The 25686-nt window shown below is 43.0% G+C and overlaps 1 pseudogene across 1 annotated transcript in view; it reads right to left on the reverse strand.

The window, feature by feature from the left end:
* LOC146857921 (ADP-ribosylhydrolase ARH1-like) overlaps positions 1-25686 on the reverse strand; it is a 131808-nt pseudogene that overhangs the window by 76180 nt on the left and 29942 nt on the right. Inside the window, exon 2 of the transcript XR_014979968.1 lies at positions 4619-4961. The product of XR_014979968.1 is annotated as an ADP-ribosylhydrolase ARH1-like (transcript). The remainder of the gene's footprint in view (positions 1-4618; positions 4962-25686) is intronic.

The following is a 25686-nucleotide window of genomic DNA, read 5'->3' on the forward strand; positions in this document are numbered from 1 at the left end:
ACAGGGAGGAGGGGGCAGAGGCAGCAAGTTGACAATGCTGGGCAGGCGGGAGGGCACTGGCAGCACAACAAACCATGGAGGGTAGGGAAAAGGGGGGCAGGGACATCAAACCACACCATTGAGCGCAGAGAGGAGAGGCAGTGGCAGTACAACCATACATGCCAACAGACCCGATTCAGGTAGGAGACTCATGATTATTTTAAGCCTAAAAGTGCTTTATTTTAGCTGTCTCATGCCTAAAATCTCCTCTTTTTCAATGTAAGTCACTGTGGAAATCAATTCCTCCGATTTTTTTCAAATCTCCCTTTTCCAAGTTTGGAATGTTGGCATTTATGGAGCAATGGACCATGAAGGGCAGAATGAATGGGGTAGGGACATGGTATCAGACAACAGAGGGAAAGATGGAGGTGGCAGAGGCACCAAACTCACCTTAAAGGGCAAGTGCTTGTAGTTATGGCAGCACAAGGCACCACACAGGCAAGTGGGAGAGCAGTGCAGTACAATGGACAATGGAAAGTATTAGAGAGAGGACAGGCCATGTACACGGTCAACAGAGGGCTTCAGGGAAGGAGGCAAGTGCAGCAAACTGACCATACAGGGCAGGCAGGAGGGGCAGTTGCAGCACAACAGACCATGGAGGGCAGGAGGAAGGAGGCAGGGCACACCAAGAGTCATAGAAGGCAGGAGGGAGGGGATAGGAGCCAGCACATGGACAATGGAGGGCAGGGGGCAAGAGGTCAGGGCGGGAGCAGCAAGTTGACCATGTAGGACAAGCAGGATGGGCACTGGAAGCACAACACACCAGGGAGGACAACAGTGAGCCTATAAGGGCATACATATGGACAGCAGAGCGAAGGTGGGAGGGGTCAGGGGCAGCCAGTTGACCACACAAGGCAGTGGCAGCATAAAAGACCATGCATGGCAGGCAGCGGGAGGGTTAGTGGCAGCATAACAGCTATGGTGGGCAAGAGGGAGGGGGCAGGGGCATTTACAAAGGACCATGGAGGGCAGAAGGGAGAGTTAGGGGCTGGACACAAACAACAGAGGGCAGGGGAAGTGGGGAGGGCTTCTTAACAGACCACCAAGGGTGGACAGAAGAAGAAGTTGGAACAAACAGAGCATAAAGGGCATAAGGAAGCTGCAGCAAAATGGACTATGGAGGGCACAAGGAGGATATAGGGGCACAAGAGGCTTTCTGCAGCGTGAGGTTGGTTGCTTGTGGCGAAGGTTGGTCACAGGGTCTGGCCATAGTCCTTATCCTGTTACTAACTCCTTTGGCCGTGCGCAGGCATTGCGGCAGGCCCAGTGACCAACCTAACGCTGCGCAGAGCTGAAAGCTGTGCGGGGGTTGGCTTCACCTGTGGTGATAAAATACTACTTCACGTAAAAAAAAAACTAGAAATTCACGGAAAAAAACAAGGGTGAAAGTAACATTATAGTTAGGTGAATATGTTACTGACGACATTAACATTTCGAACTCAAAAAAACAAAGAAATGTACCTGTTATAGTTAGCAGAGCAAACTATAATTTGCGCCACCATCATGCACATATTACATCAATCATGACATGTTTTATGACATCATTTATGGCATAACTGATGACAACTCAAATTACATCATTGATTACATCATCCAGGCTTCTTTTATACACATTACCCTATAAACTAGTATGCCATTAGAACCTTGAAAGTAAATATACAATAGCACAGAATAATATAAAGCATCTGTAATGCCATCACAAATACAACATCCTTAGGTGTAGCAAGCATGTGTTACTTGCAACACTGACCCTATACCATACTATTGTTCTATAGGTATACAGCTGTTCAGAGAGGGCCATGTTCCTCTGATACTCAATGTCTGTTTCAAAATGAATGCCCTCCCACAGACATATTTATCTGTATCGAACCCCTCACAGTCACCGAACCTACATTGAGAAATTAAGTTGATACGAGTAGAAAAGTGGGTACTGTAAACAGTGTTTACTCCATGGAGAGAGTTTACTTTGTAACACACTGTTTGCAAACAGTGAAACTCTCATGAGAAATACACCACAGAGTATTAAGAAGTATCTACAAAAAATACACTCTATGCAACACTTGTAAAAAACAAGACTATTCTATTAAAATAATAAATGCCTGGAGGTGTTATTCATCATACTACCCGCAGCCTTCATGCTGTAGTCAAAACCCTATAGATCCTCTGAAGGAAAAGAAGCACATGTACATAGGCTAGTACCTGGTGCACACAGTCTTCAATGGTATGTAGAAATTGTCATGCTGAGAGACTTCTTTCTAATAACTCAAGGCTGCTTACAATACATAGGGCCTCCTTCACGAGGTCCTAGGGGCACTTTTGCGCTGCCAGAGTGTCACTTTTTAGAAGCTCCGGTGGTGCAACGCGCAGCAGCGTAGTTACAAGGCCATGCAAAGCTACTTTCCAAGGCTTTTCGTGGCCCCTTTAGTGCAGAACACTGCGTCAAAGGGGAGTTCCATGGGTGTTGCTGTGGGTGTTCCCGGGAATGCGTCAGATTCTAACATCACCCCAGGGGTGGCATTAGGGATTCGCAACAAAGAGAAATATCCTTTTTCTCCTCGTGTTTATCTCATCTCTTTCTGAACACATAGAAGGAGGAAATCGCCTCCATTGATTGATTTTGTGCATAAAGGTGCCCCATCCTGCACAAAATCAATCATCCCTGCTACATAGGTACCCTTGAAACATGGCGCATGGGTGCCTGAGTTGGCGCCAGGCTGCCTTTTTTAGCGCCGGCGCAGGGGTCAGTCCAGAAATGCACCTTATTCTTGTTAATACGGCGCATTCCTGCACATCTAGAATGACGCTGCATGATTGCTTGCGCCACCACGCTGTGCCATTCTATTGTAAATGAGGCCATTAGTATGTACAATGTCGAATCTTTGCCCTGTTAACTTTTTCTGCAGAACCAAAATACTTATGTGGATCATACTGGACACAAGGCTTCAATGGTCAGTGGCACACAGATTTACTCTTCAACCACAATATTCCCTCATCAAATCCAAACCCCTAAACACTACAAATACCCTTACCAACCTATACCCTTACCAGCTCCTAAACCCTTAAATTATCCCTACAACCCTTTACCATTACCCATCCATAAACTCTAGAAAAACACCCTTACCACCCAATACCCTTTCGCCACCCCTAAACCGCAAAAACAGCCTTACCTCCCAATACTGTTACCCACCCCTAAAACATCCTTATCACCTAATTACCCACCCCTAAACCCTATCCACCCCTAAACCCTAAAAACACCCTTACCCACCCCATAATCCAAAAAAACCCTTATCAGCCAAACCGCTAACCCACCCCTAAACCCCCAAAACACTCTTACCACCCAATATCCCTACCCACCCCTAAACCCTAAAGACACCCTTATAACCCTTTAACCTGACCTACCCCTAAACCCTACCCAACCTAAAATATAAAAACACCCTGGCCACCCAATACCCTGACCCGCCCCTCAAGCCTAAAAACACCCTTATCCGGGGGTTCAACTAACATGGCTACCTTCCCATCAAAACAGATTTCCCTATGTTATGGTAAATGTTGAAAGCCCAAGTGTTTATTAATCCATCGTCTTGCAAAACAAAAGGGCTCTAAAGTTGATCACTTAACCTCTAGACAAGATCTTGTTCTCAGTGACTCTCTACTCTTGGGTGTCAGATCAGAGGCAAACCAGAGGTAATTTGTTTCCACAAAATTGAAATAACTTAATGGCCACTAGCTGACACTGTGGGACAGGTGTCTGTTCCCTGAAACAGAGATAGAAACAGTGGCGGCTCCTCCGCTATAGCGGAGGAGCATCACTCCACTGCTTAGATCAGTGTAAAGGAAAAGAAATATTAAAGGGTAATAACTCTTAGTTATTTTCATTTAATGTTTCCTTCCTTTGCTGGCGGGCTGGTGGGAGTGGCTGCTCTGCTCACGAAGTGGGGCAGGAGTGGTTTGCCCACATCTAAGTGTGCAATGACTATTTGGAGGGTCCTGTCGGGCTGCATTACAGCCTGCATGGAGAACAAGCGCAGGCTCCCATTCCCTGGTTGAGCGTTCAACCAGGACGCTCCTAACCAATCACATCACTGCATAGCCTGGGAGCCTTCCTGGCTTAGCCTTCCTGTCCCACGCCACGTGAAGAGAGCACGAGCAAGGAGCAGAGACGCGGCAGCGGTAACCGGCGGCAAGGTAAGTCTGTAATTTTTTTAATGCTTTTGTTATTACGATGCCACGCGCCCGCAGTAGCCCCCACGCCCACCCCTGCCCCGCCACCCGGGAGTCATGCCGACCACCCCTGGATAGAAAACCATATTAAGAACTGTGTGGTAGAGAGGCTAACTTGAGACCTGATTTACAGCACTTGAGTTCATTCGAAAGAATGACCCACCGCTTTGTGTCACTGCTGTACGTTTATTTATCTGTTCCCATCCTCCAAACCACACTCCTCACTAGTACAAGGGGAGCTGCAGTGTCTCCAGCAGCTGCAAATACAGGGTACAGAATATATCTGTCACATATGACTGGGCTTCGGAGCTGGAGCAGAGAAGAGTACAGTAGTAACTGATTTAAAAAGTTATATTACCAGGAGCTCTGCCGTCCATGTCCTCCATACAGTCCTGGTACTTCTTTGCAATGAGGGAATACAGCTTGAGCATGTTCAAGTCCTTCCCTGCTTTAGCCAGCGCCTCAGCAGTCGCCAAGTGCATGACTGTATCATCGCTGACTTTCCATCCTTCTACATCGATTCTCTCCAGTCCGCCCAGCTTAGCCAGTTCTGTATGGATCTCCATGCCACTTGTGCAGAACTCCCAACTGCTATTCTTATAGCCGAGAGCATCACCGGCCCCACTGAGCACCATAGCCGCTACATACCGGTCAGTTAGTTTTGGAGACATGCCTAGAGAATGCGAGATTCTTTGCAAAATCTGGAAACAAGAGAATATTGCACAATGATTAGTGATTGAGAAGGTTTACATGTCAAACCTCCTACACAGACATACTGGTGGGAAGATTACAGTTAGAGGTTATAATTCATTTGTATGATCCACACGAGGCAGTGCTATTAGTCTTGCCAACCTCGGTTAATCAAATTACATATTCTTATCCCATATCTTGAAAGCATTCATATTACAATTGAGCTCTTACTGCCCCATGACCCTCTTTCCCAGATACAGTAGTTGCAGAGACTATTGTAGGTTTCATGTGTTCCCTGCCAACCAGGTGCTGCATTTTTTTTTTCTGGGCTGCCAAAATCTCTTGGACTCTTGTAGGCAGCTGTCAAGACCTACCACATGGGAGGTGGTATGAAGGTTGAGTCAGATCGAGTAGGACACAATTATTCTCTTTCTTTTCATTTATGTTTTGCTGGCACTTACCAATACAGAAGTAAAAGATTAGCTATATAGATAAGTCATTAACCTTATAGCAAATTAACGTATAAAAACTCTGATACATCGTTACAGAGATTAAATATATGTAAAAGTTATTCAATATAGGAAACTTCATCCTCTAGAAAATGGATTAAAGGACAACATTTATTAAATGCATTTCTATTCCATCTCTCCCCTTTTTGGGGTTGAGAATCTAGGAAATAAAGCAGGTCACTAGATCCTGGAGCCAATGATCATATATGGGAGCAACCAATAAAAGCTTTCTTTCAATAGCAGTAAACTACTCAGGAGAATACAGCTGAACTCAAAAGTCGAATTACCACCAATATATTCACAAAAATATTGTGACACCCTAATCAGTAAATTCGAGCTTGACACAAACATTTTGTAAATATAGCATAGCATGCCAAACATTAGGTATCGACTAGCATATGGTGAACATGTGAAATAAATCGGAAGTTTCTGCCCCATATCTTCAGTACTTAAGCGGTTTGTTGAAGGTGGCAGGTATTAATTTAGAGCTGGAGTGAATAGATAATGATTACCCATAATCCATCTGCATAGAAAGTGACACTACTGCATTTCCCATCATCCATCTGCATAGAAAGTGGCACCACCAAAACTGTCTTTAAAGGAAGAAATCAAGCAAGAGGCCAAGCACAGGTGGTAATACCACTGCATTTCCTTTTTTTTTCCACCATCAGTTTTGGTACATCATTACAAAAGCATCCATAATTAATAAAACATACTTGGATAAGAAAAAGGAAGAAAGAGGCTTAACATAAAGCATTTAAGAGAGCAAATCCTAAAGGCAAACAGAAAATGCGCAACACAATACCATTGTATCTAAATTACAAAGTATATCAATGCTGCCAAAAAAAAAAGGAAAATCAAAACATAAACAATACTCCGATTTACTTAAATCCTTGGCTTATACCTGGAGTCTATCCATTCTAATTTTCCAATCTATTATAGGGGCCCAAATAAGTTTCCCTAGTTTCCTAGCCTTCCACCCTTTCTTTTCCTATAGGCTCTTTTCCAAGTTGCACATAGCTAAGAGTCGGGATAACCATTGTTGAAATGTGGGGGGGTTAGGGTCCACCCATGCAGATGACACTCAAATTCTAGCCACAGCCATGGCAAGAAATACAAATTTCCGATGGATTATCAATGTTCCGTTTCTAACTACACCTAAAACCATCAACTCTGCAGATAATTTTATTTGGATCCTCAGAGTTTGCCCCATAAAGTCCTCTATAACTCTCTTAAGAGGTTCCAAGGCAGGGAAAGAGGCAAACATATGGACTATGTCTGCCTCGTCGCTTTGGCAACGGGGACAGAGAATACCCTCAGTCCCGCCCCATTGAGCTATTTTAGCTGGGGTGTAATAAAGCGAAAAAACTGTTTTAAAATGTTGTGCTTAGAGGCTCGCTACTCTTAAAATGGTGTAGCCAAGCTTACGCGATGCCCCTTCAATGTTCAGCTTTCGCTGCCATTTCTCAGAGTGTTTTTCTAAATCATCACACTGTAGTTGACTCAGCTCTCCATAAATCTGGGCGATAGTACACCCGTCAGGGTTTTGGACCCCTTCCATAACTGAATTTCTAGCGAAAGCTCTCGTTCTCCCCTTCTTCCTTACGATAGCGGACCGAATCTGGAGGAATTTAAAAAACTCCCTGCGATCAAGGTTAAAAAGGATTTGGGTTTTCTCAAATGAGATTATACCGTTTGAGTCAAAGAGGTCTTCAATCGTTTTCACCCCTAAAGCATCCCACCGCCGCATAATTCCATCATGAAAGATCTCGGGTAGAGACGGATTCCCGAATAGAGTAGTGTAATAATTCATTCTTCCCAACCCCAGCTTTTTCCTGACGCCAGTCCAGACTGCTACTGCTGCACCAAGGGTCTTGAATTGAACTTTTTTGGAATAGCTGGCTATATTGAACCTCAAAAGCCAGTTAGGGGCTTCTCTTTCTAGGAGTAATTCATATACATCTGGGGAAGCGTCATCCCTCCAATGGTCAGTGACCTTTCCGCCCAATAACACCCGGATATATTGAATCACCGTGGCCCAATAATATGTTTTTAAATCAGGTACCACCCAACCCCCTCTATCCTTGGATAGAGACATATATCTAATGAATCGGTTAATCATTCTCTCCTTTTCCTTAAACCAATGATTTTCAAATTTCAGGAGTATCGTCCTGAATAGATATAAAATTTTCAGCAGAAATATAATTTTAATGATGTTACATCGTCCCACAATCGAAAGACGCAAATTGTTCAGCCTACCAAGGTCTCTCTTGGATTTTTGAATCACGGGGACAAGGTTCTTTTCAACAACCTTACTAAATTCTGATGTTATAATAACCCAGAGTCACTCTTGGATCCGATATAGAGATCCTTTCATTAACTGCGATTTGGGTCTTTTGTCTCAATTCTCCTAATCAAAGGGTCGATATAAAAAGCGAATAGGAGGGGAGAACAGGGACACCCCTGCCTCATCCCTCGCGTAATATCAATTGAGTCGCTTTGCCCCTTCATCAATCGAAGTCGGATCTTAGGGTTCCTGTCTAGTATTTGAATGGCTTTCCTACCCCCGAGTTCTCAAGTGCAGCCCAAAGACAGCCCCGCGAGACCCTATTGAACGCTTTCTCTGCGTCCAAGAGGATAAGCGCCATAGGATCTTGCGTGAGAGAGGTACCGTCAAACAAAGTACAGACTCTACAAATATGTTCGCCCGTGCCTCTGCCAGGGATAAACACGTGCTGACGGGGCGAGATCACTTTCCCAATCATGGTGCTAAAGCGATTCACTAGGATTTTTAAAAACATTTTTGCATCACTATTCCTTGGACTGATCGGTCTATAAGAACCAGGTTCATCAGGGGGCTTTCCTTTCTTTAAGCAAATGATCATGCTAGCTTCTGCCCATGATTCTGGAGGTGTTTCCCCACTCTGTGCCTGGCGCATTACAAAACTTAAGTCTTCTCCCAAAGTTGAAAAAAAAACCTTATAAAATTCTATTGGTATTTGGTCTGGGCCTACAGCCTTGCCTGAAGGCAGTCCCTTTACGGCTCTCTGAATTTCTTCATATGAGAATCTATCTTCCAAAGCCCTTGAGTATTCTGCTGAAAATGTCTCTGCAGTGAGCAAAGCAAAATATTCCTTTACATTCTTGGGTTCACTGAGCGTATTTTCCCTATATAGCTTTTCATAATAACTATGAAAAACCATACGTATTGCCCTAGGTATTGTGACTACTTCCCCCTCTGAATTTTTAATCTCTAGGATATCTTCCCCGATGGCTTTCTGTCTGGTCCTTACAGCTAACATGTGCCCAACTTGCTCACTAAATTCATAGCAAGATTGTCTCCAAGCCAAAAATTTCCCTGCTGCTCTTGCTGACATGATTTCCCCTGCTACAGCCTTAGCTAGCACTAATTTCTGGACGATCTTGTCTGTATTTGAGCCAGTGACAATAGACATAACCAGTTCTTCTTCTATGTCCATGATTGTTCTATGTATGGTCTCAATCTCTTGCTTTGCTTTTTTATTCCGGTTCTGGGAGTAGCTCAAGGTTTTCCTCCTGATACCAGTCTTGAGAGCATCCCATACTACCCCATATCCGGCACTTCCCCTATTGATCTCTAGAAATTCCTCAAGCCATTTGTTCATATGTTGCACATAGTTTGAGTCCTGCAGAAAGGCGCGTTCAAAGGTCCAACTGCGTTTCGATACCCCTCTAGCACAACTTTGAACCTCTAGGACCAAAGGATTATGAATGGAGATCACCGAGGGAATTTCTTGATGATACAAATAGGGAGGAGAGAGGATGAAACCAAGAAGTAGTCTAGCCGCGCTACAGCTCTGTGCGGTGCCTAATAGTATGTGCTGCCCGCCTCCTTTGGTTTCAGTTACGCCCAAGCATCTATAAGCCCATTATCCTCCATCATCTGAATTAGGGCCCGTGGCCTTTTTTTTCTGGCCTGTATATTTACTTAGATCCCCCTTCCACAATCCTTCTATGCCATTTATATTAAGATCCCCACATGCAATGATCGGTAAAGGCCACTTAGTCTGTTCTGAGTTTAGAAAATTGAATATTTCGGGGTCATCCCCCGTTGACCCATAGATTGAACATAACATAAAATTAAATCCTTGTTCTTGACATTCAACAATTACCCATCGACCATACCCATCAGTTAGACAAGATTTAAACACAATCCCCTTCTTCTGAGCCAGTATTGCTACCCCCGTGTCCTAGTCCCTTGTGTGGTGTGTGCTATCAATTGAAATCCCAACTGTTCTAGGAGAATCTTTCGGACCCCTCAATATGCATCTCCTGTATGCAAACTATATCGGTGTGTAATGTCTTAAGGTGTTCCTTCACTATCCTATGTTTGGCAGCAACGTTCAACCCCCACATATTAATTGTTGCTATATTCATGATGTATATGTGATAACACCTGTCCCCCATTTCCTACTCTTCCTTTTTCTGTCACTTGCTTCCCCATACTGCCTTCCTCAAAAGATGGTGTTTTTTCATTCCCTCAACCCCTCACCCGATAGGCCTACGCTTATCCCCAATCTGCCCTCCCTGTCCTCATGACCCCCACCGCCCTCCTCCCCCCACCTACAATGTGAGACAAGCAGACCTAAGGTCTCTGTGATGGAGCCTGAGAGTCGGCCCCCCTTGTTGCCAACCTGCTAGATGTTTTTTCCCACCCTTTTTAATTTCATTACCCTCCAGTGATCCTCCCATCAGTGATACGTCATCATCAAAGCTTCAGTGATACGTGCATACTAGTTCTTCTTCCAAAGAATACACCGCCAGAGTACTAGGCTATTCTGATAATAATAAAGTGAAATAGATAAAATGTCAGTTGTTACCCCCACCTTACTTCAATCTAACTACCCCAACAAGCATCATTATGTTTTTATTTTCTCAATATAATCTTTGAATTGCATCTCTGAGGTAAAGACTCTTGTAATGTTCTTGTGGATAATCTTTAATCGTGCCGGATTCATCAAGTACGCTTGTGCTCCCAAGGCTTGAAAGGGCTGGATCAGTTCTCTTAATCTCCATCGTCGTTCCACGGTAACATGGCAAAAATCTGGTTTCGTGAAGATGGACTGGTTCTCCTAAGTTAGTCTAGCATTCGGGCGGGCTTTAGCATAAACTTCCTCTTGGAGCAGAAAATTCCCAAAGTAAATTAGTATTGCCCTTGGCATTGCAATTCCTTCTCTGCCAGGTTGTAAAGGTTTTCTCAGGGTCATAGGAAAGCGGTGAACCCGCTGTATCTGCCTTCCAATTCCAGTGCTGGAGTTCTGGAAAAGCTCCCTTCATCATTATCAGTATATAGGCCCGCAGATCATCCCCTTCTATTCCTTCTTCAATACCAAGTATCCGGAGGTTATTACAACTTTGCCTATTTTCAAAATCTTCAATTTTTCATTGAAGATCCAAGAACTGTGTTGCATAGGTTTCCGCCTGCGCCTGAGTTCTGACCAGGCCATCTTCAAGTGTACTTGTGCGCTCTTCAACATGCGTCAGTCTTGAATTCATATCGGTGCAAGCTTTAGCCATTTTCCTCACCGCGCCCTGGAGTTTCTTTGTTGCCAATCTATTTTTCTTTCGATCCATTTGGGTCTCTTCCTGTAGTTGCTTTATAGATTCATAAATCATTTTCAAAGAAGGTGCAGCGTCTTCCTCCTGCCCTGAGAGATCAGTATAAACACTCCTAGTAGCCGAGTAGTCCCATTTTAGGCTTGGGTCTACATTGGATCTGATGTTTTCTTCTCCGTTTCTTTCCAATGTATGAGATTATCTTTGTTTCTTCAGGAACCTCTTTTTCCTAACAACTGTATCCTTCTGTAGGGGCCTGAGACTAGAGCTGGAGAATTGCATGTTACTGCTATCTTCAACCTCAGAGGAGCTAGCTTCGGAGCCATCAGTCACCGAATAAAATGTGTCCCTCAAATCCAGAGTATCCTCCAACCCCTTACAGCCTGTTGCCTCCTCGACTAACATGCTAGTGTCCAGTTGGTCTGCTGTGCCCACTGGTCTTTCCTGTGGCAGAAAGGAGTGGGTTACCTTAACAGGATTATATCCCCTGGTTGAGGTTGTCTGCCCAGACTCAGAGGAAAAAGGAGGTCTATGATTGTCAGCATCCTCAGGGCTTTCAATGGTGATAGCAGTCTCGCCATGGAGCTCATCCGTTTGGATTGACTCATTGCCAGGTGGAAGTTTGCTACAGGAGGCATCCCCCGTGTGTGAAGAACTCAGCTGCTCCCTGGCATTGTCTGTATCACCTTGTTTATTCAATTTTTCCTTGCACTTAGATTCAGATTGTTTATAAGCCTCCTGGCTCTCACCTTTTTTTGGGCCATCCTGGATCTGTTTTTCCTGTTGTTAGAATTCGTGGAGCCCACTGGTTTGGCCCCCCAGTGCGAAATGCCATGGTGCTAGCGTTTGGCTCTACACTCGCCTGCATTTCAGGAGCCTTCACGCGTGTCACCTGGCTGGGTTTAGGAGGGATACTCGCTTCCTCTGCTCAATTGGTGCACCTTCGAGCCGCGAGCCAATCGACCCTTGCGGGTGCACCTGCCTCTCCAGCCCCACCTCTCAGCCAGTCCTCAGCAGCTATTGATCGGAGCGCTCTCCGCATCTCCCGGACGGCTGCCAACACCAGCGCTAGGAGTGTTTCGAAAAACCGTAGGGGGTCGGAGTCATTCACCTCCAGCCGGTGAGTCATGGAGGGGGTTTAAAATATTTTTCTTAGGGGTGGTTAAAAGTCCTTATGTCCCTTAAGACACTCCCGGCAACTTGGGGCGACCAGCGCGGCCGTCAGACAGGTGCCATCTTGTCTCCCTGGACACTATACCACTGCACTTCCAACCAATTGCCAAGCCAGGACACCATTTTACTGCAGACTAAGAAGTTTAAAAAAGGAAATAAAAACAAGAATGCAGGCCTTTTCCACCTATGCACCCGGGATCTTGACCACTATCCTCGTATTCATGAGGACCATCCGACGCCGCTCCAATGTAAGAAAGAGTTAAAGATTAACCTCTTTAAGGAACACTACATCACAATGCATTAACCATTCACAACTCAGCTTCCTCTCCTATTAGTCGTTGATATTATGCTTGTTTTTGACCATGTACAGTGCTCAGTTTCCTTTTAGCTAGGTTTGTGCTACAGAAATACTGTATACATACATACAAACTAGAGACCAGGGGCCCGATTCACAGAACTAACTTAAGACAAAATCCTAAACTTACTACCATACAGAAGGTACTTACTCATTTTGGTATTCACAGAAGACACTTACTCATTTCGGTATTCACAGAAGTTAGGAGTCCTAAGTTTAGGACTCCTAAATGCCTTCTGTGAATACCGAAAGTCTTAAAATTAGGATTTTTCTCAGTTTAGGAGTCCTAAACTTAGGAGTCCTAACTATACTACTACTAAACTGAGAAAAATCCAAATTTTAAGGCTTTCGGTATTCACAGAAGGCATTTAGGAGTCCTAAAGTTAGGAGTCCTAACTTTACTACTACTAAATTGAGAAAAATCCTTATTTTAAGACTTTCGGTATTCACAGAAGGCATTTAGGAGTCCTAAAGTTAGGAGTCCTAACTATACTACTACTAAACTGAGAAAAATCCTAATTTTAAGACTTTCGGTATTCACAGAAGGCATTTAGGAGTCCTAAAGTTAGGACTCCTAACTTCTGTGAATACCGAAATGAGTAAGTGCCTTCTGTGAATACCAAAATGGTAGTAAGTTTAGGATTTTGTCTTAAGTTAGTTCTGCTAATCGGGCCCCAGGTGTTTGAATATAGCAAGGAGTGGCTTCTATTTACATCACTAGATGATGTTTCTACAAGAAATGGAGGTGAGTGTAAATGTATTTTACATTTCACTCCTGCGTCAGAAGTGCACCTTCCTGATAGAGCAACAATGCAGCTTGCGGACACTTCGGAATGGATTAAAGTGGTTAAATCACCGTTGACAGACACAGAGAGAACTGCTTGGATCCTTCTCTATTTTTATCACCTTGTACTACGAGAATCCTTCAACATCAGATATCATTGGAAAGTAATAAGACACAATTTGGCAGGTCTGGTCTTCTCTATTCTGCAATGGTTCATCATAGATGTGTCATGCTAGTGTAAGAGGAAATAGATCGCTTTGCCTGTACTATGTAGATGAAGACACTGACTACCCAGCCCTTGTCTACTTCTCCTGGCATCTACTTCCCAGACTTGTACAGGAAGGGATGTATTGAAATTATATATAAACACATAAATACCCCAAGCTAAATTGTACAGCGATGTGGGTAGTGTTTCATCACTAAGAAAGAAAAATCCTTTTTTGAACTGAAGTCCTACCCCAGCCAGAGGTGGCATGCTTCATTATTGGGATCCTCACACTAGCATAATGCAGAATGCCAGTGTGGGCTACAAGCCTCCTCAGAGAGAAAATTTGTAGGATGCAACCAGAGGGGTCCCCAAGACAGTAATGTGCATGAGGTATGATGAATAATACAGAGAAGGTCAAATTGGGACACTATGGGAGAAGTTAATTATAGGTTCATCTTTCTTTTGCCAACAGTCACTAAAAATGGTGAGTAGTTCTGGCTAACCGGCTTCCTAATCATCTTGAAGAGCGCCAGTTGCTAGATACTAGATTAGTTTAATGACTAGTATAGACACTGAATGCAATCAGACATGATTACAATGGTAGCATTTCCACCTACCTCATTCAGTTGTAGCGGGTATTGTTCCGCTGGTGCAGAACCAGGCTGCCAGACTCATCTTTCAGCAGCCAATATGGCAACGTGCCACCCCCCTCATGCGGCAGCTCCACTGGCTCTCAATATCCCAACGTTGCACCTTCAAAATCGGGTGCCTTATTTTAAAATCCTTACAAAACGTGGGTCCTAAATTCGTCTCTAAACTGATCAAGAGACATGTACACACACGTAATCTGAGATCGGCCCACTTGAACTTACTGGTCATCCCTTCCTATCAATGGAAGAGACTGGCTCTATATCTCTGGAATGCTTTTCCCTACGAAATTAGATCATGCACAGCTCAACCTGTTTTTAGGAAACTCCTTAAGACATGGCTCTTTGTCCACGCTTACGAATAGATCAAGCGGAGCTCAACTACTTCTATACTAGCACCAATAAACCAACTGGTTTACGTGCGCTGAATAAATAATTTTAACGGAACATAACATGAAGACACTACTGTGTGCACTACTTGGTTCCAGTGTTACAATGACAAACAGGCAACCATGTTATCAGCATGGTGTTTCTAGTGCCACATTACAGTATGTCCCTTTGTCTAGTCAAGTCAGGCTAATTGCTATAGTTAGTAAAGACCTTTAGGAACAACTATTAGAGAACATGGTCATTCTTCTCAAATACTTTTCTTTTTGGAGAAATGAATAACAAATGTTAAATTATATAATGCATATCGCTCCTGCTTGATCTAAAAACATTAATTTTTTACTAGATTTGACATTTCATGTTCAGGGGCTTTAGAACAGGTGAAAGCATGTTTTTTGTTATTATCACATGGTATTAAAAATCATAATTTCTGTGTGTGTTGGAGTGACCTCAGTGCAAGACGCTGCCCATCAGCCACTCATTCTATGTGTTCTGAAGTTCTTTGCACGGTAGAACACCATTTGTTGCTGAGGTATTTTAAAGAAACTACCTTTATCCCAGTTCTCTTGGCCAGGTGGCTTCCTGCATGGATGTACATGTCATATGAGGACTGCTGAATGTGGGATTCTAAAAACAACAATTTTATTTCAATTTAGGATCTTGCAGATTCCTGGTACATTATTACATAGGTGGTAATACTGCCAACTGATTGGCACTCACGTATCCAATCTCAAAGGAAATGGAAGATGCATTTAGAATTAAACCTGTGATTTGCCAATCACACATCCTGCAATCAGGTGAGTTAAACCACTAAGCACAACATGTGTTCTGCCTCAAACAAGCATGTTACAACTTCCAGATGAGCACACTGAAAACCATTCATGCAGGACCACCTTTCTGAAGACAGACAAATATATTTCATGACCTCGCTGTCATTTCACCGAAGGAATTTTCAGAGTCATGGCAAAAGGTCATAGTCTTGAAATAACTCTGTTAACCCGGATTCTAAAGTGTCCTTTCACTCTCTCACATTGTCACATCCCCTTTCTTGGCTGCACCATGTCCCTCCTATGTCCACCTTTTTCAGGCCTACCAATTCTTCCTACCCTCTTGATTGGCTGGCATGACTCTTGGAGGGAGAAAGTGTGAAAAGGAAGGTGAGGCAGCCTCAACGCTGGCATGATGATGTGCGCAAAGAATCACTGGTCTTGGAAGCAGCAAGTAACTCTAGTAGACGGCCTGGTCCTCCTTATGTTAACTCGAGTTCAGCTCAGGCCCAAAAGTCAGAGGAGGCAAATAGCTAGCATTATTGGCTGATCCATTCTCATCAACGATATCTGATCCATTCTCATCAACGATATAATGGCTATCTACCATACTGACTTGCAAGCTTGTGCTACCTCCGTTAGATTTCTACGTGCAAGCAGAACTTATTGAAGCATTCTAGAAGCAATAAAAATAATATAGAAAAAAAAATCACAAATGAAAAATTGCACTGCCTTTAGTTGAATACACTAATGGTACACTTCATTATACAAGAGGCCTTTCATCATGGCAATGAGGAAGATTGAGAGTCAGTGATTCTTTAGGGAGGGGATAGAGCTCAACTAGTGAACATGAAGAGAGACCATAGACAAGTTTCAATCAGCACACAGGACACTTGACAGAGGTAGTGACTTTCATTCTCTACGGCGGAGTAATGACTTTTACTCACTGAAGAGGGGTAGAGACTTTCACTCATTACAGAGGCTTCCAATCTTTCTGTACCTAAGTTGTAATAGTGTATCATGACATCTGACATCACAGATTCTGATCCAAAGCAAACCAATTGGTTTTACATGCCTCATATCTCGGAAACACTTTTAACTGCTGTGAAAGTTAGTCCTCCTTATTGTTTGCGCGTCTGTCAATTTTCTCCTTCACACCACACATAATCCCTGACATTATACAGTTGAGGTCACACTGTTATTTCCTCCACATTGTATATGATCTGGGTAGTTCTTGCAATGTGATATGAACAATGGCAATTTTTGTTTCGGTGTTTTTATGTAGATACTCAGATAATGCGGCAATATACAAGGTGTAAACACTGTATACTGTGATAATCTTGACGTAGGCAAACAGCAAATATTATGCTGGTATTTTACACTACTGAATTCTTTTCTGAATGTTAGCTCCCTTATGGTTGTCAAATCATAAAGAAATATAAATAAATAAATAAAAACCTAGTGTGAAAATAAACTTTCATACACAAAACTCATACTTAACGTGTGCCTCCCCACTGCCCTCCGCTCTCTCCTACAGACATGGAGCACTATTAAACACAGGTTTACTTCCACATGATAACAAATTGGAATTTGCAGATTTTTTTCTTTACCTGAATAATGATAACCATACTGCAGCACCACACTGCACTCCAAAAAAACTGATTATACCTTCGCAAAGCCAGCAGCGCCATACTTTTTCTTGCACTGCTGGTTATGCAGCTGAAAAAAACAATATAAAACTATGTAGACACAGAAAGGATTACGGCCCTGGTTGTTATAACCACCCTTTCAAGTGGTGAAACACTACCACTTCTTAATTGAGCTAATTATTAACTATGAGGGGCATCATAGTTCTATGTTCTTTTGAATTTCCAGTGTGACTTTTGACAATTATATTACAAGAGTAGAAATGCTTTTTGAATGGAGGGCGTGGGTCAAATTATAGATCCAACAGAAAAAGTGCAGGAGGCACCCAGAGTCTTCCTGTTTTCACTGTGAAATTCAACCACTCAAGAGATACTACCCCTCAGGCTCTACAACACGAACCACTACATTTACTGAAACAAATTACTTACCAGGATTTTTCATGAACCTTAGGATAGTCCTCCTCCTTATAGTAATCAATTATTGAGGTAATCCAAAATCCCATAGAACGCTACCAAAGCCACCTTTTATTTTTACTAAAATACAAACATGTCATGCATATAAAATCCCTCCCTCCCCTTTCCTGTTCTTTTACTAAGCCAATAATTGTGTCATAGAAAGGAAAGGAGGGATCTTACTATGAAGACTATCCTATGGGTAATAAAGATTACTTTTTTTCATTACCCCCAAGTCTGTCCTTTTCCTTGTAATGATCACTAATTGAGGATGTACCCAAGCCAAGATGGATAGATACATTTATATGCTGCTCAGAATCAAAATGTATTTGCAACAATTACTTGATTGTTGTCTTTATAACAGAAAAAATAAAATGGTCTGTAACATTAGAGAACATTTCCAATGTATAAGGTCAAAAGAAAAGAATTAGATTTCACCCACGTAGCTGCTCTGTATATTTCTTGAAACAAATCACCTGCTGCCTCAGCCCAAGATACAGCTACGGCCCTAATCAATTTTGCAAATACTTAGCCAGGTAGATCTAAACCCACTGAAGCACAAAACTGTGAAATAGTCTGTCTAACCACGACTAATAGTGGAAGTTGAATCTTTTTTTCCCTTACAGGCTATACTGTAGGAAACAAACAACGATTGATACAAATTTACTTTTTTTTTTTTTAATTAAAGATCCATAGCAGCAAAATACAAACAAAACATCCATCATTAATTAGGAAAAACATTAACACAGAAAAAAACGATGGTCCTACATGATATACTATTCCATAAAGATAATTTAAAAAGAAAGCAAAGTACATTTGGCCAAAACTGATTATCCTGCCATATATTCTCTCAACGTCCCCCAAACCTGTAAACCTAGTTTCCTTTTTACATATCCTTTGATGGCATATAGACTGTATTCCATATTAAAAACACTGAAGAACTTAGCACGCCACATTTCAAAGGAAGGGGCCTCTTGCAGTAACCAAAAAGACGCTATTGATATCCGTGCCACCGTCTTAGCCATAAAAATTTTATTATGGGGTTTATACAAGAGTTTCCTCTGGTGAAGTTCTTCCCCCATCCCTAAAAGCATCATGGATTGAGAGATTTTTTCAGGAACCCCCAGGATTTCTGACAAAAACCTCTCTTTAGATCCTATGAGAGGATTTAGCGCAGCACAGGCATAAAACACATGTAGAATATTTGAACTATCAAATCCGCAGCGAAAGCATTTTCCATCATGCTGATCCCCCCACTTCATCATCTTGACAGGGGTGTGATACAAATTAAACACCATTTTATAATGTTGACTTTTCAGATTAGCTGCCAAGAAAATCTTCCCAGATAATTCAATAGATTTCTCCAGAGGTTTCAGGATTGCCCAACCAGGTTCTCCATTTTATATTATGCTTTTCAAGATCATCTGTTCTTCCCTCTACGAGTGTTTTATATATCAGCCCAATATTTCCCTGTCGTCTGATGAATTCTACAATTTTAAAAGTTATAATACAAATTGGGTGTTTTCCCAAAAAGTATCTAATTTGCAAAAACGTAAAAAATTGGGTTGGGGGTAGATGATATATCTCCGCCAGCTCTGAGAACGACATTAAACTACCGTCCCCCTGATACATATCGCCAAGTCGGATAATGCCTTTCTCTCTCCAAGTTGAAGCCACAAAATCCCAAAAGATCGGAGGTAAAAGTCCAGTAGCATCAGTAGGGGTGTAAACACAAAGTATAGGGATCTTAAAGCTTCTCCGGACTATATTCCAAACTTTAAACACAGCATTTAACACCTTAAAACGAGTTCTTTTAAAATAGCTACTATCCAATCTTTTAAACAAAAAATGCTTCACCTCAGGGCCCAAAATAATCTGATAGATTGAAGGGGCTTCAGCCGTATTGCTAACCTCTTCCCCAGTCAACAGAATACGTGCATTAACCAAAATGCAGGCATAGTAATAAAAAGCAAAATCAGGCACAGACCACCCTCCTCTCTCTCTCTCTCTCTCTCTCTCTCTCTCTCTCTCTCTCTCTCGGGTCATATATCGAGCAGCTCTTTGAGGTTTCCCCGGGGCCCACATATATCTAGCACAGAGTGATTGTAAATGCTGGATTAGTTTGCCTGGTACCTCCAGAGGTACTGCCCTGAAAAAAGACATGACCCGAGGCAAAACATTCATCTTCAATACATTGGCTCTACCGACTAACGACAGATGCAGATTCTCCCACCGTTCGAGTGAATGTTTTACTCCCCAAATAATATCGCCCCAATTCACCTCTACAATCTCTTTTACAGTAGTACGTAACTTGATGCCCAAATATGTGGCTTCCCTGACCATCCTAGGATCACTATCCATCGCTTGATTCGTACATAAAATTTGAGTTTTGGATGTATTTAGTTTGTATTCCGATGCCACCCCAAATTTATGCACTAAGGATTCTATTTCGGTAGTTGCAAGGCGAGGGTTAGAGGTGACAATCGTACACAAAAAGGCATATTCTTTTTACTGTGTTTTAACATAATAATAAAGGGCTTAATATAAAGCGCAAATAAAAGGGGTGAACATGGACACCCTTGTCGTGTACCTCTAGAAATCAAGATAGTGTCCGAACAGCGTCCCATTGAGCATATTTTCACCGTGGGGAGACAGTATAGGGCCTGTAAAGCTTGGATATACCCCTGTCCAAACCCCATTTGTTGTAGGTATCAAAGAGAGTCACCACTGTACTCACGTGATCTACCGTCCCTCTTCCAGGTATAAAACCATGTAGTTTTAAAGATACTATTGGTGTTATAATTTTTGCCAGCCGTGTAGCCAGGGTCTCAGCATACATTTTTCCGTCAGAGTTAAGGAGAGACGGCTTCCCCTTTTTCTTAAAAATACAAATATTGGCCTCAGCCCATGATCGCAGTATTTCCCCTTTTTGAGCAGTTTGAAACACCTTAAGCAGATCAACTTTAATATCTTGAAAGAAAGTCTTAAAGATTTCCAATGGGAGTTTATCCGGGTCTGCCGCTTTGCCTACTGCGAGAGAGCATATGGCCTGCTCTAGCTCCACTAGCGTAATAGGCTCATCGAGCATCTCGGCATCCGCCTGACCCAGTTGACTCCACAATGAGGCTGGGAGCCCTAAATCCAATAACGTGTATCCTGTGTCCTGTCCAGTATATCATTCTGTATAAAAATCAAAAATAACTTTAAGGATTTCCTGAGGGTCAAACACCATGACACCAGCCGCATTTTTAAATTCCAGTTAGTCTTTGTTCGGCCTCTTTTATGCGTAATTTCTGGGCTAAACATCGCCCTGTGGCCTCCCCATATTCATGACACTCTTTTTTTATAAGTTTGCTAATTCCTCTTCTGCGGTCTTAAGCTCACTATATAATACCAGCAAAGCCTGTTTAGCTAATGTTTGTTTATAGAACCCATAACTCTATGTTTCCCCTCTAAATCCAGCTTTAAATGTATCCCAAATAATCCCCCAAGAGGCACAATTCCGATTAATCTGGAAGAACTCTTTTATCCAGGCCTTCATGAGCTCAATAAAATACTATCAAGCAAGTGCTTTTTGTCAAAGGTAAACATTCTCGGGGGTGCACGTCGCCCAAGTGCCGAAATTTCTACTACTACAGGTGCATGATCCGATGTCACCCTTGGATACAGAAATATTTTAAGGCCAGTAAATAACAGTGAGGATAGAAAAAAGTAATCGAGGCGTACAAGCTTATTGTGTGGGTATGAATACAACGCATAACCTGGATCTTGGCGAAGCAGGTTACTCCATGCATCCCACAACCCGTGATCAGTTAACAATTGATATAGAGGCTTGCATACCCTGGGTTTTCTGCCTTTATAATTCCGGCCGCAATTTTGGAAGTCCTCATACATCAAAAAGTAACTCAGAAATAAGCGGGAAAGCAGGCCTACCTATACAGAGAAAACCACAAAACAAGCAACATTCCATACTTATTCTCTTCCCCACTGCGTATGTATAACCTAGTAATGCTGATGGGGATAAAGTACATCATAAGAAGAGAGGTTAAAAAAAAGGGACTAAATCAAATGAGCTACGAAAAGCCTCTAATACATAAGACATTCACTATATACAGCCTATTGCCCTCTTAACCTACAGTCAGTAGCTATCCTACTTTGAGAGTTTGGAGAAATTCGTTCGCCAGAATCTCAGAAGTAAAAAACCTGGTATTTATAGATAATTTTTAGTTTGGCTGGTTGTAATAAGAATGCTTGAGCCCCCTTAGCCTGAAACGGTGCAATGAGTTGACGCAGCTGCCAGCGTTTTCCTACCGTCTGATGACAGTAATCCGGTCTAAAGAAGATCTCGACTCCCCTTCCAGCTCTTTTTCTGTCAGGTCGAGCCAAATCATATACAGCTTCACGTGCCAAAACATTGTTAAACGAGACCAATATAGCCCTTGGTTTAGACACTGTCGCTGCATGACATGGTCGAGCCCGAATAGAAAAAGGGAATCGATGTGCCCTCTGCACCTCCCTCTGCCAATCCCATTGGGTTAGTTCAGGAAATGCCTGAGTAAACCGATCAATAATACATTTCCGTGGATCCTGCCCTTCTAACCCTACCGGAATTTGCAGAACCCTCAGATTGTTTCGCCGGGCTTTGTTCTCCAAATCAGTGAGCTTCCACAGCGTATCATCCTTCCCAGCTCGCAAGGTCTCTGTAATCATTTTTTGTGCGGCCAGCTCATCCTCCAAGCATGAGATGCGCGCTTCTGCCTCAGTAATCCTTGTGGTGAACTCCGTGCATGATTTTGCAATACGTTGGACTGAGTTTTGTAATTTACGACAGACATTTTGTGTCCTCTGGCTCTCGACTCGTGTTTCCTCTCTATGGGTCATTATCGTTTGATATATAAGAGTCAGGGATACGTCTTCTATTGGCTCTGTTGTTTTCTGTACCATAGAAGATGACAGGTCTGTCTCATGAGGGGATCTAATCCCTGCTTTAGCTCAGATGGTAAAGAATTAGCGGAATGCCGACAATCCTCAGTCCAAAAGTTATTTTCTTACGCAGTGCCCTCCGATAATTCCCCTCCTGTATCCTCAGCGGGTGTTCTACTGTGTTCACTTAGTTCAGCCCTTTGCTGGTTCCTAGGGGTCTTCCCATTTCTCAGCACTTCCTCGCTAGACACATCTGAGTGATCCGATAGTGAAAAAAACGTTTCCAATAAGTCCGCCAATTCTGCTTCTTTCATTAGCGACCCACCACTAAGGGACTCCACACCATTACATATTCAAACAAAGCCAGCAGAGCCAACAGAGCCAACAACGCTTCTCTCCTCAGTGTCCACCCACAAACTAGGAGCTGTAGCCGTATCAAGAGTCCTTGACCCCACAGACTCTAACTCCCTATTGTGCACTCCTGTCCTGTCTGATGCAGGCTCTAAACCGAGGTCTTTGCCCTTGCTCTTGCCCGTGTCAATAATCCTGCCAGGCGCAAGACTGTCCTCCCTCACAGTGGGGGGATGGCTAAACGATAGTGAGCCCAAGTTCTCCTCTGCTACTTCCCGGCCCCCCAAAGATTTACCGTCTTCATTATCGCCCAATGTCACTAAGAGACTTTCCGTTTGGGGAGACTGAATGATCTGGGTATCTTTTTTTTTTCTTTTTTCCTGGTACTCCCCGCCAAAAACAGTTGAGGAATAGTTTGCTTACTGGGGCTGATCGGAGCGTTGGAGCTGATACTGGTAGCGCTCTCTCCTTTCGTCATTTTACCGCTTGCATTTGGGACTTTCTTGCCGCTTGGCGTCTCCGCGGTCCCCGCGGTCTTTACAACAGTGCCTGCATCGGGTGGGAGTCGGGTTTTCCCTCTTCCGGCTTTGGGTGGCATTATCGACGTCAGTGTCAGCGTTCTCCAGATCGAAATCTCTGTTCTCTGGCTTCCAGTGCTCTTGCCTGAGGTTGTAGCAGCTAAGCGTCTCAACATCCACGACCGCTGCCAGCCCCTTGCGGATACAATGTATCCAATACGGATCCTTTGCAGACGTGTCAGGAGTTCAGTTGCGGCTAATCCGAGCATGCCAGTGAGTAAGAGACAATACCAAACTGGGTCTCTGTCAGCGCTCGCCGTCCGCCTTCGTCCTCTCGTTAGCCTCTCTCGTTTCCACCATATAACATACGACGACTCACAAGCGTGGGAGCACAGGAGCAGCCAGCTCACTCATCTGAGCTGACGCCCGCCATCTTGCCTACTTTACTTGTTTTGTTTAAACATACCAAAAGTGTCTTTCTAACATCCAAAGTTGAAGGTACATTATCAAAATCCTGGAAAAACGGAAGAATGAGCTCATATGGAATGAAAAATACATAGCACTTTGTGCCTTAGTTTAGCGTCTGGTCTGAGAACCAATCTATCTGAAAATAATTTTAAATATGGGTAACAAATGAGCAAAGATGTTAAATCTCCCAGCCATCTTGCAGAAGTAATTGCAATGAGAATGGCTATCTAGGCAGAAACCCAGGAAATGTCTGCATGGTCTAGAGGTTCAAAGTTTCTTTTTTGTAAACCTTCTATAACAGCAGAGGGATCCTCAGAAGGAATCGGAGAAGTTACACCTTGATTTTTCTTTTTAACAGAAAAACTTCTCTTTTTTTTTCTCACCAAAGAAAATGGGTGTTAAGCCCCCCTTGATTCTCTGCAAGAATTTATAGCTACCCAATGAGAAGATAATGTGGAAGGTGCTAGATCTTTAGCAAACCCACCCCCTAAAAGTCCAGAATTTTAAACGATTCGTTGACACTGGGACCAGGTTCAGCAAAAGTTCTTCCTACACATAGCATAAGCACGGAGTGTGGACTTTTCCTTACAGTCTGTATGCCACAGGATAATTCTCTTGAGCAAACCTAGCTTTTGCAACTGAGCCCTCTATATTTCAAACCAACCGTCTTATCTGATTTATCAGCCTAAATTATAGAATTGGATACTGCAGTGAACTCAGATTGAAAGGAAGAAGGAAATAGAGTTGAGTTGCTAAATAGGATGGCAAAGGGAACCAAGGTCTCCTTCACCAGAACAGTGCTATTAGAATTACTGCCATCTGTTCCCTTCAAATCCTCTGAAGCACCCGCTGGAGCAGGGAAAATGAAGGTAATGCAAACAGCATTTTCTGGAGCCATGGAAGGGACATCTATCCCGAACCTCCTGACATGGCCTCTCTGTATAGAACCGAGGGAGCAGGGGACTGGCGGAAGATGCAAACAAGTCAAGAGTTAGATGGCCAAATATATCTGCCACCTGCAAAGCTTCATGGCGGAGAAAGAATTCTATTGATGAAAGAATATTCTGACTGTCTGCCTGCATATCTTTTCCTGTTATGTGTATTTATATTCGTTTTTTGTGTTCTTAGTATTTCAGGTCGCTGTATTCTTGATGGTCTTTTTTTGCTTCTTTACTTTCAGCCACCAATTTCTCGTCTTGAAAATGGTTAGGGTTATTTTCTCCTTTTCTGTTGTGCATTCTTTTTCTTTTTTAACTGTTTCCTATATTTTTTCTTCTTTCTTTAGAGTTTCTAATACTGTAACTTGTTATCAGCCAACAAAATTGTCAAGTAAAGAAACAATGAGTCAGAGACTTCATTTATTTGTCTATTTCTGGAAACAAAAATGGAGTTGCTATTGTATGCAATAAACATTAAGCATATATTGCGTTTCTCATTAATATGATTTGGAAGGTAGATGGCTTGTGGTTAAACTTAAAGTTAATGAAATTGATCTATGTATTGTGAATAATTAAGGCCCATACCATCCTAGTAAAGAGTTTTGTAACACAGTGTTTAGAAATATTTCAGAACATTCTGATTACAACTTTACTTTAGGACGGAATTGTAATCAGTTGCTGCAGGAGTTTGAACTTTGCCGCTCAATCCATCACTGACCTAGGAAGAGGACTCCAGGTCCCAGAAAGCCTGTGCAGATACCACCTGACGCGTTGCTCATCTATATGACGCGCCTTGCCGCACCCGCTTCGCGGGTGCCGCTGTGGGAGTTTGAACTTTGCCGCTCAATCCATCACTGACCTGGGAAGAGGACTCCAGGTCCCAGAAAGCCTGTGCAGACACCACCTGACGCGCTGCTCGCCTATATAGCGCCTTGCCGCGCCCGCTTCGCGGGTGCCGCTGCGGGAGTTTGAACTTTGCCGCTCAATCCATCACTGACCTGGGAAGAGGACTCC

The sequence above is a fragment of the Triturus cristatus genome, chromosome 3_2, assembly GCF_964204655.1.
Source record: "Triturus cristatus chromosome 3_2, aTriCri1.1, whole genome shotgun sequence".
Classification (NCBI taxonomy): domain Eukaryota; kingdom Metazoa; phylum Chordata; class Amphibia; order Caudata; family Salamandridae; genus Triturus; species Triturus cristatus.